Source organism: Coenobita brevimanus, chromosome 79 (genome assembly GCF_032717465.1).
Source record: "Coenobita brevimanus isolate Jiangsu-jjx chromosome 79, ASM3271746v2, whole genome shotgun sequence".
Classification (NCBI taxonomy): domain Eukaryota; kingdom Metazoa; phylum Arthropoda; class Malacostraca; order Decapoda; family Coenobitidae; genus Coenobita; species Coenobita brevimanus.
In genome coordinates, this window is record NC_137032.1 from 7,180,077 (window position 1) to 7,195,740 (window position 15,664).

A 15,664-nucleotide genomic window follows, 5' to 3' on the forward strand; every position below is an offset into this window, starting at 1 on the left:
CACCGGGAATCCCAAGCGACCAGGTAAAGGCCCTCCTTCTCCTCGATATTGCACCTGCCCACCCGTGCGACAAGAACTTGGTGGCTGAGAATGGGTGCATTAGGTTCATGTTTATGCCACCTAATACGACTGCTCTCATTCAACCAATGGACCAAGCAGTGATCGTGGCAACGAAGAGGCTGTACCAAAGGAAGTTTTTGGACGAGGTGATGGTTGTTCTCGAGGACGAAGACGAGCACAGGGAAGGACTGGACACGCGAGACCAGCGGACTTTGGAAAACATTCGCCACTACAACATCAAGTCTGCACTCTACAACTGGGCCAGTGCATGGAAGGAAGTCCCTGTCAAGACTCTAGAAAATGGTTGGTCTCGTCTGCTTCTCAGAACGGATGCGGAGCACGATTTCCTAGGTTTTGACTTGGATGATTTCCATGCACGTCTACATGCGCATGGCGAAGATGTTGATGTGGACAAAGTGCGTGAGTGGTTGGATGACGACGAGGGAGATCCTGGGTATCAGACCATGTCTGATATCGAGATCGCATCTTCAGTTGCAGGTATTAGTACCCAACTTGAAGATTCTGATGAGGACAGCGACTTTAATGCGGACTCCTCTCAGCGTGACACTACTCCAGCCATCCCCAAGCTGAGCACATTCCAGGAACACGTAGAGTTCGTTCTCGACTACCTGGAACACCCAGACTGCGACAGGGAGATGGAGCCCTTGGGACTTGTGGAGGAAGTGCGCACTTTCAAGCAGCACATCATTAATCGTCAAAATCGTCGTTCCTTACGTCAATCAACCATTGACAACTTTTCCAGACCCGTGACCCCCGCTGTGCCCAGCCCTGGCTCCACACCATTGCCTCCCCAAGACAGGCCCTCATCCTCCAAGCCGCAGCCCAGCACACCAGGCACGGTGGAGTCACCACTGGACGTGAGCTTGCGCCTGTCTTCAGAGTTGTCTACAGTGGGTAGTCCATCACCACACCCCAGCGACGCATCCCTAGGCCACCTGCATCAGCTACTCTCAGACTCTGACAGTGAATAAACAACAAGAACTCGCCACTAGACCACACGGGAATTTACAGTGTTGTGCTGTGAAAAAAACAGTGTGCAGTGTTAAGAAACTAGAATTCTGAGTGCAAAGACTTAAGTGCAGAGTGCAACACTTATTTCATTAAAGTACGAGGGGGCGCAAATTATACTAGAGTGTATAGTATTATAAAAATGGATTTATGAGTGCAAATGACTAAGTTCAGTGCAAGACTTCATGTATAGTGTACTGCAGGTGCTTCAAGTACTCCTTTTTACTGACAGAGTCCGAGAGGAGGCGGGTTATTCATCGAGATGGCCAGTGACTTGTAAGTACCCAGAATGTTTCATACTGTACTGTATTTTCCATACTTACCTCTCAAACCTCATTTCACTCTTTTATGTCCCTTCTTGGTGTGAATAGTCTTAGGTGCTATGCTTGTCCAATAGGGAGGTGTTTTTCTGAGTTAGACTAGGTCAGAGTCCATAAGTAACCAGTCCAGAAGCAAGGCACTTCTTGTAAGTACCCAGAATATTAAATATTGTATTTACTCACCTCTAAAACCTTATTCTCCTATTCTTTTGCATTTATTTCATTCTTTTATGTCCCTTATTGCTGTGAATTGGGTCTTAAATAGGTGCTATGCATGTCCAGTAGGGAGCTGTATAGGTGTTTTTCTGAGTCAGAGTGGGTTAGGGTCCATAAGAGAGTAGACTGTAGCACCAGTCGAGCAGGACAGTACCCCCAAGGTGGATGGAAAGCTGATGATAGGGAGAGCTGGAGCTCCTGTTTCATCAGCCCTTGGGACTAGGTCCCGACCATCCCCCTTTGCTGAACTTTTTCAGTGTCTCAGTAACACAGACAGTAGGCCAGCATGCTCTCCAGTACAAGTTTCTCTATCAACACCAAACTACATGCACATTACACACCACACTTCCTTCTCAAAATTTAAAAAGAAAAAATGGTATCAAATAACATAGCCTCGGAGTCCCCAGGGGGGGGACCATAAATGCCCCCACCTTCTGCCCCACTCCTGGTGACGACTCAAGATGCCTGGAACCACTGTCTGACTCTCTTCTTCTTCATTTCTGCAACATTCGTGGTCTTTCCTCTAACTTTCGCTCAGTTGAGCACCACCTCTCCTTCTCTAAACCTCACCTTCTTTTTCTAACTGAGACTCAGCTGTCTGAGGCAACTGACAGCAGACCCTTTTCTGTATCCTCCTACTTTCTCTATACTCATTTCAAAGCCAAAGGTGGCTGTTGTGTATATATACGCAACAACTTATCTTGCTCTCGTGTTCCTGAACTTGATTCTTCCGAATTCTCTACACTCAGGCTTTGGCTTTCCTGTCATTCTCTGACTAAATATATCTGCGTTGTTTACTTATCTCCTAATTCTACTGACTATCCAAAATTCTTTGATTATCTTATTTCTACAATGGAACAAATTCTATCCATTTCTCCTTTCTCTGAAATATCCATTCTAGGAGATTTCAATGTTCACCACCACCTTTGGCTCTCCTTTCCTTTCACTGATCCACCTAGTGAACAAGCCTACACTTTTTCTATCCTTAATGACCTAGAGCAGCTTGTACAGCACCCTACCCATATCCCTGATCGCTTTGGAGAGAGTTCCAACATACTTGACCTCTTCCTTACAATTAATCCTTCTGCTTACACTGTTAATCTTTTCTCTCCGTTGGGCTCCTCCGATCACAACCTCATCACATTAACCTGTCCTCTCGCTCCAGTACGGCCTGTGGACCCTCCAAAGAAACGTCGTCTGTGGCACTTTGGAGCTGCGGACTGGGAGGTCCTCAGGCAGTACTTCTTTGATTTTCCCTGGAATGATTATTGCTTCCATGGCCGGGAGCCATCTGGGTGTGCCTTGTGCATTACAGAGGTTATTCTTTCGGGCATGGAAGCATACATTCCTTTCTCATATCCTTTGACTAATGCACGAAAGCCTTGGTTGAATCAGTTTGTTCTAATGCTGTCCGCAACAAGGAGAGGGCCTATAAAAGGTACCGGAGCCAACCCACCCCTAAATCACATCTTTTATATGTTTTTGCCCGGAATCGTGCTAAGTCTGTTCTTCGCTCTGCTAAAAATAATTTCAGCCGTACTAAGTGCTCTCAACTCTCTAACTCGAATTTTTTCCGCTCCTTCTGGCACCTTGCCAAAAACCTTTCTAACAACTTTACCTCATCATCCTTCCCTCTTCTTTTCTACTCTGATGGGTCTGTACCTATTTCTTCTACTGATAAAGCAGATCTCTTCGCTCAGACTTTCTCCTCCAATTCCACCTTAGACGATTCCAGTGCTGTTCCTTCATCACTTCCTCCCTCTTACTTCATCATGGCTGACATTAAAATTTCTTCAGCTGACGTATTTTCTGCTGTCACAGGCCTCAATACTAATAAGGCATATGGGCCTGATGAAGTCTCTCCTGTTGTTCTCAAGAACTGTGCTACTGTGCTTACACCCTGCCTAGGCAAACTCTTTCGCCTTTGTCTGTCAACTTGTACCTTTCCTTCTTGCTGGAAGTTTGCTCTCATTCAGCCAGTCCCAAAGATGGGTGACCATTCCCAACCCTCTAACTATCGTCCAATTGCTTTAACATCCTGTATCTCAAAAGTTTTCGAGTCTGTTCTTCATAGAAAAATTTTAAAGCATCTTTCCTATCACAACCTTCTTTCTGATTGTCAGTATGGGTTCCGTCAGGGACGCTCCACCAACGATCTTCTCACCTACTTTTCAGACTCCTGGTCATCCTCCTTTCAAGACTTTGGCGAAAGCTTTGCCATTGCACTTGACATCTCTAAGGCTTTCGATCGAGTCTGGCATAAATCTTTAGTTTCCAAACTGCCCTCTTAAGGTATCTATCCTTCTATCTGTGCCTTCATCTCTAGCTTCCTTTCTGGTCGGTCTATAGCCGCTGTTGTAGACGGCCATTGTTCTTCTCCTAGATCTATTAACAGTGGTGTTCCTCAGGGCTCTGTCGTATCACCAACTCTCTTCCTTTTATTCATCAATGACCTTCTAAGCTGTGCATCTAACCCTATCCACTCATACGCTGATGACTCCACCCTTCACCTTTCCATTTGATTCCTGCAACGCTCATCTCACCAGTTACTTCAACAAACAAGGGATGAGGCTATGGCACACCTAATGTCTGACTTGGCTCATATCTCTAACTGGGGTAAAAATAATCTTGTTGTTTTTAATGCATCAGAGACTCAGTTTTTGCACCTATCAACCCGACAAAATCTTCCACAGGTATACCCACTAATGTTTGATAATATTCAGCTTAATCCTGCATCATCCTTGAACATGCTTGGGGTTTCATTTACTCGGGACTTGTCTTGGAAAGATCATATTACATCTCTTGTAAAATCTGCTTCCAAGAGATTGGGTGTGCTAAGCCGACTCCGTTCCTTCTTTACCCCTGCACAATTGTTGACTCTATAAAAGGGTTTTATCCGTCCATGTGTAAAGTACAGCTCTCATGTGTGGGGAGGCTCCCCGCATACAGCTCTTCTCAATAGGGTGGAGTCAAAGGCTTTTTGCCTCATTAACTCTCCTCCTCTTACTGACTCCCTTCAAACTTTGTCTCTTCGCCGCACTGTTGCACCATTATCTCTATTCTATCGCTACTTCAATGGTCATTGCTCCTCTGAACTGTCTGCATGCATTCCTACACTCCTACGACGGGCGCATAACACCCGTCTAGCAGCAAACTCTCATCCCTTTTCTGTCCAACTCTCTAATGCAAGAGTTAATCGTTACTCCCAGTCCTTCATTAATGCAACAGGTCAGCTCTGGAAGTGTCTGTCTTTGTCTGTATTTCCTACTTCCTATGATCTCCAGTTCTTCAAACGCAGTGTGTCCAGGCATCTGGATATGATCGGATCTTGAATTTGGCTCTCTTATATTTTGTTTTTCTCTTGGAAGGAAAAGTTTTGCAGGCTCGTTGCCTTTGGTTCCTTCTTCCTCACATAAAAAAAAAAAAAAATAAGTGCTGGTCCAGGAGGCTATGGCCCACTATCCGGACGGGACCACTTTCCGGACATGCCTTTGGCTCTATTACAACGGATAATGGGGGGATTACTGTACATGATTACTGACGATGGAATGGCTGCAACAGTTACTTCTGTAGGTAATATGGAAGAAAATTTTGGCAATGTGCAATTTTCTAACTCAGCAGAGAGAAAGTTACACAAAATTGGCAAAAAATGAGACATTTTCACAGTACATCTGTTCAGATGAAAGTCATTGCCCAAGCAAAATCACATAACTCATGCATAGTTACACATAGGTAGTGCTGTGCGGTAGCTCTATTATTACCCGTCCCTGCCCCGGAGGGGACCGGGGACGGGTATTGTTTTCACTCGGTTTGTCTGTTTGTTTGCTGTTTGTCTGTCTGTCTGTCTGTCTATCTGTTAACAGTTTTACACGAGAACTGGTGGTGCAATTATGACTAAAATTACAGGGATGATGGACTATGACCTTCTGATCACCTAATTAAATTTTGGGCCAAATTGGGCCAAGGTCCAGGCTGTAGGGCCCAAAAATGTAATAAAGAAAAAAGGGGGGGGACGGGTAAAATTCGTTTTTTCGCCATAACTCCTTTCAAATTCGTCACATCGGCATGAAAGCAAAACCTAAAGGTGCATCTTTCAAACCTGCATCACACAACATGCCTCACCCCCAAGTTATCCGTAGGGGAGTGAATGTCAGGTGGGTCGGGCTTAAAATTTCAAATGGGCATAAAATCGTCCACTTTCACCCAATTTACTTCAAATTTAATATGTGATATCTTTGAGTAGATATCCTGTTATGTTTATATTTCAGCACTAAAATGACTGCAGGGGACGGGTTTGCTGTGCCTTGGCACCGCTTCTTGTTTTACTGGTGTAATTTTCAGGAAAATATTTTCATCTCTGACAGGAACGATATTATTTGCATCCTACTGTAAGAAAAAATTCATCCATAAAAAGACTGCCACCAGGTAAGTATGTACAGTATATGCACACCATTACAAACTACCAAAAACTAATAATTTTTCCTCACCTTTATAAGTTCTCGCTCGTCCTTGTTTTCAAGCTCTCAGCCAAGACACTCCCTTACGTGGCATTTATTTTTTAATTACTGTACATATCATATTCATGTACGGCTTCTGGTGATATCTGAAGCTAAAAACATCTGAAGCCTCAAATTCTCTAATAATGTATTTCGCATTTTATTAGACCAATGATACGCACCCCTTTCGCTCCCCCGAGTTGCCTACTTCGCTGATAGCATTACCTTTACCCACATTCCTGCCACACTAATGCTCACTTGTTTAGTGTAATGGTGCTCGCGGAATGGCACACAAAGGTAGTATATCTATTCTGGTGAATCAGATAGTACTCGGCACTAGCTGTGATACTGTGTGCGAGGTAGTTGTTAAACAAGCGGCAACAGAGATTGAAAAACAAAACAAAAACACGGACGGTACCTGGTGGGAATCCCGCTGGGTCTCTAGTGGAGTAGTGCCAAAGCAGCAACAGCAGCAGCAACAGCAGAGCTCCCTCAACCAACATTCTGACCTCTTGCTCACTCTATAATTTCTTGTTTTTTCTTCTTGGTTATTATTTCTTAGTTCACCAAAGAACTGACCAAAGATCCACGGTTAAAATGCATCTACTTCAGAACTAAACACCGTTTTTATATTTGGCGGGGGGGAGGGGGCTATCTTGGAATCAAAGGTGTTCACTACTAGACAACATACTTCATGAACTCTCACCAGACATTCATCTCAAAGAAATTACTCTTTCCTGACAGACCATTCCCTGCTTCCATATCAACAGAAAATAAGGAGCAAAATAACTCGCTGTACCCTCTTTGTAATGCATCCCCCCGCACGAGAACGTACTTCCTCAAATCATGAACCTCACCTTCACAATACACACAATCCTAAAACATATCCTTAACAAAAGATTTCGGGGAGCATCTTACAGAAGTGGTCGTTTCCTGAAATCTACATTTTCATCTCCAGATGAATCTAGGGCAACAACAACAGCTAGACGATATTCATGCTATCATTTCCTCTAAGAAAGAAGTACTTCTTCAACCATGACTATGGTACAGTAAAAGAGATTTCAATAACTATTTGTCACATCCCCCAGCTTGGCATTCTAACGTGCTTACCACCAGTTTTGTCCCTGATGCTGACCCATGTTCTCAACGGATCATCTCATATTCTTCCTCTCCTGGCCTCACCAACTCACCGCATTGCTTATCTCCTGGCCCTCACTAGTCCATCTCGCACTCCTCATCTCTCGGCCCTTACTGAATCATCGCGCACTCATTCCGCCCTGGCCATCAACCAGTCCATTTCGCACTCCTCCTGTCGTGCCCCTCGCCAGTTCATCTCGCACTCCCCATCTTTCGGCCCTCACTACTCCATCTCGCACTCCTCTCGTCCTGACCTTCACCAATCCATCCCACACTCCTTATCTCCTGGCCCTCACCATTCCATCCCGCTCACCTCATCTGGCCCTAACTAGTCCATCTCGCATTCCTCCACTCCTGGCCCTCAAATCCATCTTGCACCCTTCATCTGACCCTCACTGGTATATTTCGCACTCCTCCTCTCCTGGCACTTACCAGTCCATCTCACATTACTCGCCTCCTGGCGTAAACTTAAAAATTGAAATGTTATACTCTAACTGAAGAAGCAAGATACCACTCTAACTTCATGCTTATAATTCGTACTGTCTATGACTATGATCCGGTTACAGGACTTGATTTTGAATGTGCGCGCAAAGTGAAGTCACATACCGTCATTCAGAAAATTTTTTTGATATGCTTGATATTTTGTCCGACTAATGTGTGCCGTGAGGATATGATTGATGATAGTCAGCTTGGATACAGCTTGAAGGCTACTACCGAATTCAACAAATTATAAAGTTAACTGAGGCTTTGTAGTTAACTCGAAATTTTGGAGCTTCTTAGGTATCTTTTTTCTTTCAGGTTATATTTCTGAAAATCTGTTACCTGTTATGTGTCTGTTTGTTTCCTTCTGTAATTCTAATTTTTCTCACACAAAAGTTTACGGTTGTGAGATAAACTTTCTTTCCTCAAGATCTGGTTACATATGCATGAATCGCCTATAAGACTAGGCTACGTTGTGTCCTCCCGGAAGAATAATCTCAGACGACAGCGTTTTTGCCACGGGTGCAAGCGGCTGTTGTTTTCTCTATGTACTGCACGGGATGCAGTCGTCCGAACAAGCAGACTCAGTTTAGTTATTTCTGACACCTTTTTGTTACGACTTGTCCTCTGATTCTCACTATCGCTGAACTATTTTCCTCCACACTGGAAAATCTCCCAATTATTAAAAGTTTAGGAAATGAAACTAATGTATAATAAAATGAATGAGTGAATATCAAATGTATACATTAGTCAGAAATAGGTTACTCTACAGATTTTATTACTATAGTCACGTATTATCTTGTACTTCAACAGTTGTGTAACTGGAAAGATCTGAAATTATTTATGGTAATTTTACGAAGAGTAGGCTGATGGCGTGCGTACCCGTTTATTTCTTACATTGTATCGGAACTGTAATTTTTTTTTTTTTTTTTTTTTGGTTCCCAGTCTGTCTTATGATTTTATTCTACTCGTGAACCCTACTACTGAAGTGTATTTAATTACTCCTTGACTACATAAATCAGGAAAGTAATTTTTGCATCTACTGCATATATATATATATATATATATATATATATATATATATATATATATATATATATATATATATATATATAAAGAGAGAGAGAGAGAGAGAGAGAGAGAGAGAGAGAGAGAGTATAATACTCTATGCGAATAACGTACAAACCAATCAGTTCATCTTAGCCATTTGCGGCCTTTGTTGAAAACTTTAATGAAAAAAGATTGTCTTCATAATTCACATCTGCAAAATCTTTGGCAGAAGCCTCTTCGTTTCTGGCCCTCCAGTATTACTCTTAAAAACTGGGAACATAGTACATTATCCCATCTGTGATCAAAGGTAAGACAACAATCACATTTCTAACACCCTTGCTATATTTTTTCAACATTAGCTGTGCTCATGTGCACAGGATATGTAATTACTGGCTTGAAAGAAGTGCGATTACTGGCACATCCCTGCGTTTGAATACGCTACCTCTGCTCACACAGATTTCCTACCGTACAATGAGCAATGCAACTCAGCTTTGTTAGTCACACATCACATATTTAAATCAACCAATCATAATGGCAGTCATAAAACACTAACCATCCCATTATAGTGTACAGAAGGATAAACAGTCATGATTGCAAAATTTTTACCTAAACATCCAGCCTAACCTAACCTATCCTAACCTAGCTTTCCTTAAGTGGCGGACTGTGCCTCCAGACCCCCCTGATTTTAGAAAAGTAATAGCGAGAATTATAACACTTCCTCATGCAGACGAGGTACGAATGGCGATGGACTGTCTGTAGGAAGAGTGAGGGTGTACTTGAAAATCGAATTGCTGTGTTAGCTATGTCTGTGTCAGTGTTTTTATTATGTCACAGCTAGATCTGATGGTCTAGAAATAAATACAAGTGTCTGAAAGAATGTATAATTAATCGATTCCAATTAAAAGTACTGCAGGATGAGGTCTTATAATGGCACCAGTGTATTTCTTTATATCTCAGTTACACTGTGATTTGAGCATTGTAACGGGCTTGTTCCAACACAGAATGTTTAAAACTTAAACAAGCACATTAGTGTCACATACGACCTCCACCACAAGGTTATGCTACAAACAGCCACGATAACGTCTGCTTTGATAGTTCGACACTTGGACTCGGAGCTAATGCATCATGACCTGATTAAGCTAACTACCAAGCTCGGGGGGGAGGGGGTTAGGTACATTTTTCACCAACACCTTCCATCCCCGTCAAACCCCTCCTAGTCATATATTATGGGAGTAGCCAGAATTTAAAAAAAAAAAAGTATTATAATAAAATTTTTAAACGTACATATCAAATGCGCACTTCCTTACCCTTTAAGTTGTATTCATGTGACACTGCCTAAATCATTCGCTAATCACAACTGAAGTTTATTCACCGTGCAATATTGTATATTTATACAGAAATAGCAGATGTGGTAACACAGAAAATACCGGGAACAAAAGGAGGGAAATTTTATGAAACTACATGGTTAAAATATACGGTTGTATTACCCCTAGCTTTTAATAATGCAGCCATCTTGTCTGATTTGTGTTTTCAGTTGTGTTACCATGGGATTCAGTGTTACCACCAAGAATTTTGGGAAATATGATGCTGGATGATAAAAAACATTTACAGAAACCTGTAGATCCTCCAAAGTTACCATTCTATGAAAACTATTGTAACACAATCTGCAACTTAGGGTGGATGTGGAGGACTACGGACTACACGTTCCTATATTTTCCACAGCTACCCTTGACCCCTCTGAATTTTTCACAAACTGGTCAAAGAAGTCACATACCACAGACTGAAAATGTAATGTGGTCTGGATAGCACGACCATATAGAGCAGAGGTCGTGGAACAGGAGTAAATTACCCCAAATGGGGTAAATAGAAAACTACTGGGGGTAATGCGTGCGGTATGAGAGAGAGTGCGTTCGGTTTATTACTAATTTATTTTACGTAAATGATGTAAATTCTAGTGAAGATGTAAAACCATGTATCATGTATCATGATATTTGTTGCTTAGCCACCGTTCTATATGCAGATGTAAACGCAGACGTGGCTTCTTTTTCCTGAGGGTAATTTAATTTAACTCAAATAAATGTTGGGGTAATATCCTAAAAAAGTTCCCCGACCCTTGATATTGAGGCAAAGAAAAAAAAAAAGAAAAAAGGAGACTGGCTGGGATTTTTCTTTTTAATTCGAAAAACGATGAACTATGACAGCCAGTTTGTCATCATCTGATGGAACTGGGCTCTCACACAACTTGAACTGAAAATAGTGGTTGAATGAAATCTGATAAGCCATACTTATGATGTAGAAATGAATCGCCGTAATTACAAGTCAAATCCAGGCGAGATTATGTCGTTCCAGGGGCGATTATGTTGTCTTCTGCTTTGCTGAGCAACTCCTAAAGGAGCCGGTAACCACACAGAGCATGTGATATGTTATCTTACTGGAGAACTTTAAAATTCTGAAAAAGCTGAAGTAATATCCATATGTGTTGAGATTCCTCTTATCCAAGAAGAAAGTGAAGTCCATATTTTATTATGAAAATACCTTCCGATATAAAAATCTGTAGAGTAAGCCTTTTCTCAAAGAAAATCTGACATTCTAAAAATATCATCATAACCTGTAGATATACAGATAATTCTGTAGAAGTACCAACACTGATGGGGGTATCTAGTATGGGTTACTTTCCCATTTTGTCGCACACAAATTAGAAGAGAGGTGTATGTACAGTATGCTGCGTGAATGTGTTACCATGGGACTATTTAATACAGGGACTGCTTAATTTTCCATTTTGCTGCACTACTAGGAAAGAAAGCATGTCTGTTTTTAGTGCGGATTAGTTTTACACCATATTCAAATCGCCAAACCTCTGAGGATTGATGATAAACCTTATCGGTTTAACTCGAGACAGCGCGCTGATTGATGTTAACGTGTTCCAGTCTCACTTTAGAACAAGTTTAACACAGCTTATCTTCGGTTCAGCTGTGATTCATCAACATGGCTAAACCCTAGGCAATGAAAGAAACGAGTAAGACCCAGTTCTGTGTGTGAACCAACTTTTGTGTCAGGTTTAAATAATCGTAATTAGCGAAACTGACACAGAAAGCATCCGACAAACATATCCCCAGATTACGACACTGATCAGTCTATTTACATATCCAGGCAATCGTTTTAGTTTTAAGTGCGAACAGACCGGCACTGCATGACCATTGTGGCAAGCACCCAACGTGAAGATTGCCGTTAAGCTGGAAGAAGGAGGGGTACAGACTGGTGCAGTTTGGCACATGACATCTATTACATCTCGAATGAGGAGGCAGATTTCTCGCATACCATAGATTGTTTGAAAAATGGCACAAGATCGACTTATAAGCCATTCAGGAGGAAGCATATGTGTGAATAGAACTGAGTCGAATAGAGCATCTAATGTGAAATGGATAAATGGCTAATTTCATTAAGGACTGATTATAACTTTTCCAAAGTTTGCCTTCAGCTAATACTTTACATATATCCCACCAACGACATCAAAATACCAGCAGTGGGAAACTAAAATAGGTCGATAATGATCATGATGAAATAAACCTGCAAACACATGCAACAATGATGACCCCGACTCACCGAAGAGTTGTCCAATCAAAATGCGCTTAAACAAGTCTAGGAATGCAAAGCTTCAGACATCTCTATAAGAACTGCTAAAATTCCGAGAACACGAATGTAAGTACACACACACAACAAGCCACCCAGAAGAGAGGGCGTGTGTGCTGGGCTGTCCCCACGCCCTGTCTTCCCCCTTACTATTTTTAACTCAGCCCACACCCCACTGACAGGGCCAATGTATGGCCCGGCCTGCACTATAGGTGCAGAAATCTTTAAACGAATGAACGAACGAGTATACTGTAAGTAAATCATGAGAATGCTGTAACTTTTTGTATCACTGGCCATCGAATGTTTGCTCTAGACAGATGTGACTACCTTCATGCGATGTAGCAGCAGTGCCTCGTCAGGCGCAAAGTATACCGAGGCAGTGTCAGTGAGGATGCGGCCCAACCCACTCAATGAGCCTTGTATGGTACTACTAACAATGACGTCACTCAAGGTTGTCGGTGAGGACAATACTATGTTACTTAAACCTTACGTAACTAGTATTGTTTCTACTTCTAAAAAGTTGTTTATCGAAAACTATGCACTTTCTTCATGAGATAACACAATTTACAGTCCAAGAACACAAAATAATTCATGAATTACTAAGACTGTATCATTCTGTTGCCACTTGCGTTACTCTTTTTGACAATATCTCTAAGTATCACAGTAAACCGATGAAAATTACACTTTCAGTCACTTGTATTCCTCTTCGTCAGTTCAGTTCTGTACATAAGAATTGGATATCTTATTAGGTATGTTGAAACCACGGGTCCACATTATGTGAATGGGAGGGGCGGGTGGTTGCTACACTGCCACTCAGACACTGAAGTGCCTCGGCGCTACGGCAGCTACTCGGTCAAGGTCCTGCACAACGCTGAGTCATTGTGATGCGGCACACTCACAGTGTCCTTGGGTAATCACGCTCTTTAGTGCCTCTTACAGATTAATTTGTGCATAAGGATCTTTTTTAAACATTATTCTTGAGACATATGACCTACCTAGAAGAGAAAATTAAAATGGAATAATAATTTACGCAGATGGGAATACTAGGATGATATATATATATATAGATAGATAGATAGATATATATATATATATATATATATATATATATATATATAGATAGATAGATAGATAGATATAGATATAGATAGATAGATAGATAGATAGAAAATAATTAATAAATAAGGTACTAAGTACGTACAGAGTCATTTCAGTTCATGAAATTATGGTCAACTGCGAAACACTTGTCTAACAAGTGTCGACTTACAATTGATGGAAGAAAGGATGCAGTCTATCAGATTATTATTATTATTATTATTATTATTATTATAATGTAAACGTCACGCAGTGAGATCTGATATGATCAAATTTCTTAAGTCTTTGACATTTTGAATTTATGACTCAGTATAGCACTTGCTTCCTAGGCGAAGATATATAACAAACAGAGGAATATAAAAATAAATAAGTAATAAACTCTCTTAGACATGTAATAGTCATTAAAAATAAAGCGTTGTTTTCTTTAAGAACTGATCTCGTTCCCTAATCGTACTCACACACAGAGGTAACGAATCGTAGGTAATGTACAGTATATTCGTTACGCTATGAAGATGAGGGAATAACCCGTGACACTGAAGCGATTGCCGTTAACTAGACGGTACTTTTGATAGCATATTTGCATTTTGTGTGCAACCTCGTAAGCTCAAAAAACCTTCTAGAATTCATAAAATCGTCTGGAGAAGGCAAAAATAAAACTACAAATGGCGTTTTCAGGAAGAAGAGGTTATAGAAGAGTGTTTGAAACATCTTTAGCTCCCAAACTGTTCCTTAATATGACAAAAATCATTCAAAGATAGAAGAATAGGTAATACTAGTTGCGTGTTGGTAGCTAGCGTTCCGAGGATCAAGTTTCGTATGATTCTTGGGAGGCGTGTGCAGCGGATTGTTTGTTGTGCTTTGATAACAGGTTTTGCTACCACCCTGTTAGAGTATCTGGTCCGTTCATCGGGAGGGAAAAGGATCTGTCCCTTTTCCATACGACCTAATAAGGTAGTTACACAGAAAGGAAATTAGTTACTTACTACTTTTTTTTACTTATTTTTTTGATAGGCTGATATCAATCGCCAGATTCTAGTAGGTTGTACGAAACTGTGATGATGGCGTAAAATATTTCATACTGAATAAGATGTCAACTGATGCCAATATTATGCCTGTTAATGAAGATGTTTATTTTATGGCCATGACCTTTTGTTGGTCACAGTGACCTTCAGGGTGAACAGAGCATGTAGACCACTCTGACCATGACAAACCTTCTGCTGATTTATTTGACACCTCATTATTACCTGCGGCGAAGCCGACAGGTCTGCAAGTGGTTCTCTCTCTCTCTCTCTCTCTCTCTCTCTCTCTCTCTCTTTATCTTCAAGGAAAGGTCGAATATTTGCTCTTGGAACGATATTCTTATGAAATACAAAGTTGCATGGCTTGAAATTTTTAATTCATTTAACATGTCAGCTGTTGCATCAGCGGAAGCATCAGCTGACCATTACGTGATTTTCGATTTCGTCTATAAGGAGGCACTTTGGCGGGTTTCAAAGAGGGAAACTTTTAAAAATTGGCTGCTATAGTTTCGTCGCAGGTCTAGGCAGAAAGTCTCTTCTTGTTATAAAATGATCTACAACTGTGCCATGTCGATTGCAAATGAATGGACTGAGGGACGGACGAGAAAAATACGCTTGAGGTTCACCTGAGGAAGGCCCTAAATTTTGTCTGCCGGAATTACCCTCTTCAGCTGAATGGATTAACCACTTGAATCCGAGTATGTATCTTTTTCCTTTTATATTCTTTATTCTTATCCCATGGCCATTACATTCCCCTTCTGATAGACTTTTCGAATTCGAAGCATTAGATATAGACTTCATTAATTTTACTAGCTGGTGGGGTTTCATAACGTTACTCAAATTGCCTTTACATAATAGGAATGAAGTAGTACTATACTCCTAGGTTCATCTGACACGTGAACCAGTGGACTGCAGACTGAAGCTGTCCTCTTTGAGCAGTCCTCCATACTTTTCTGGGATAGGGAGACAGTTCGCGGACGTTTGCATAACTGGGAAGGGTCGCCCCGTAATATAGGTGCCAGCACGTGTAGGCGTCCCCCTATAACACCTTAGACAGCAGGAATTAATACTAAAATCACGTTCTGAGCCTAAATAGGTTAATGCACAAAAAATCGAATGGGTATGTAGAAGT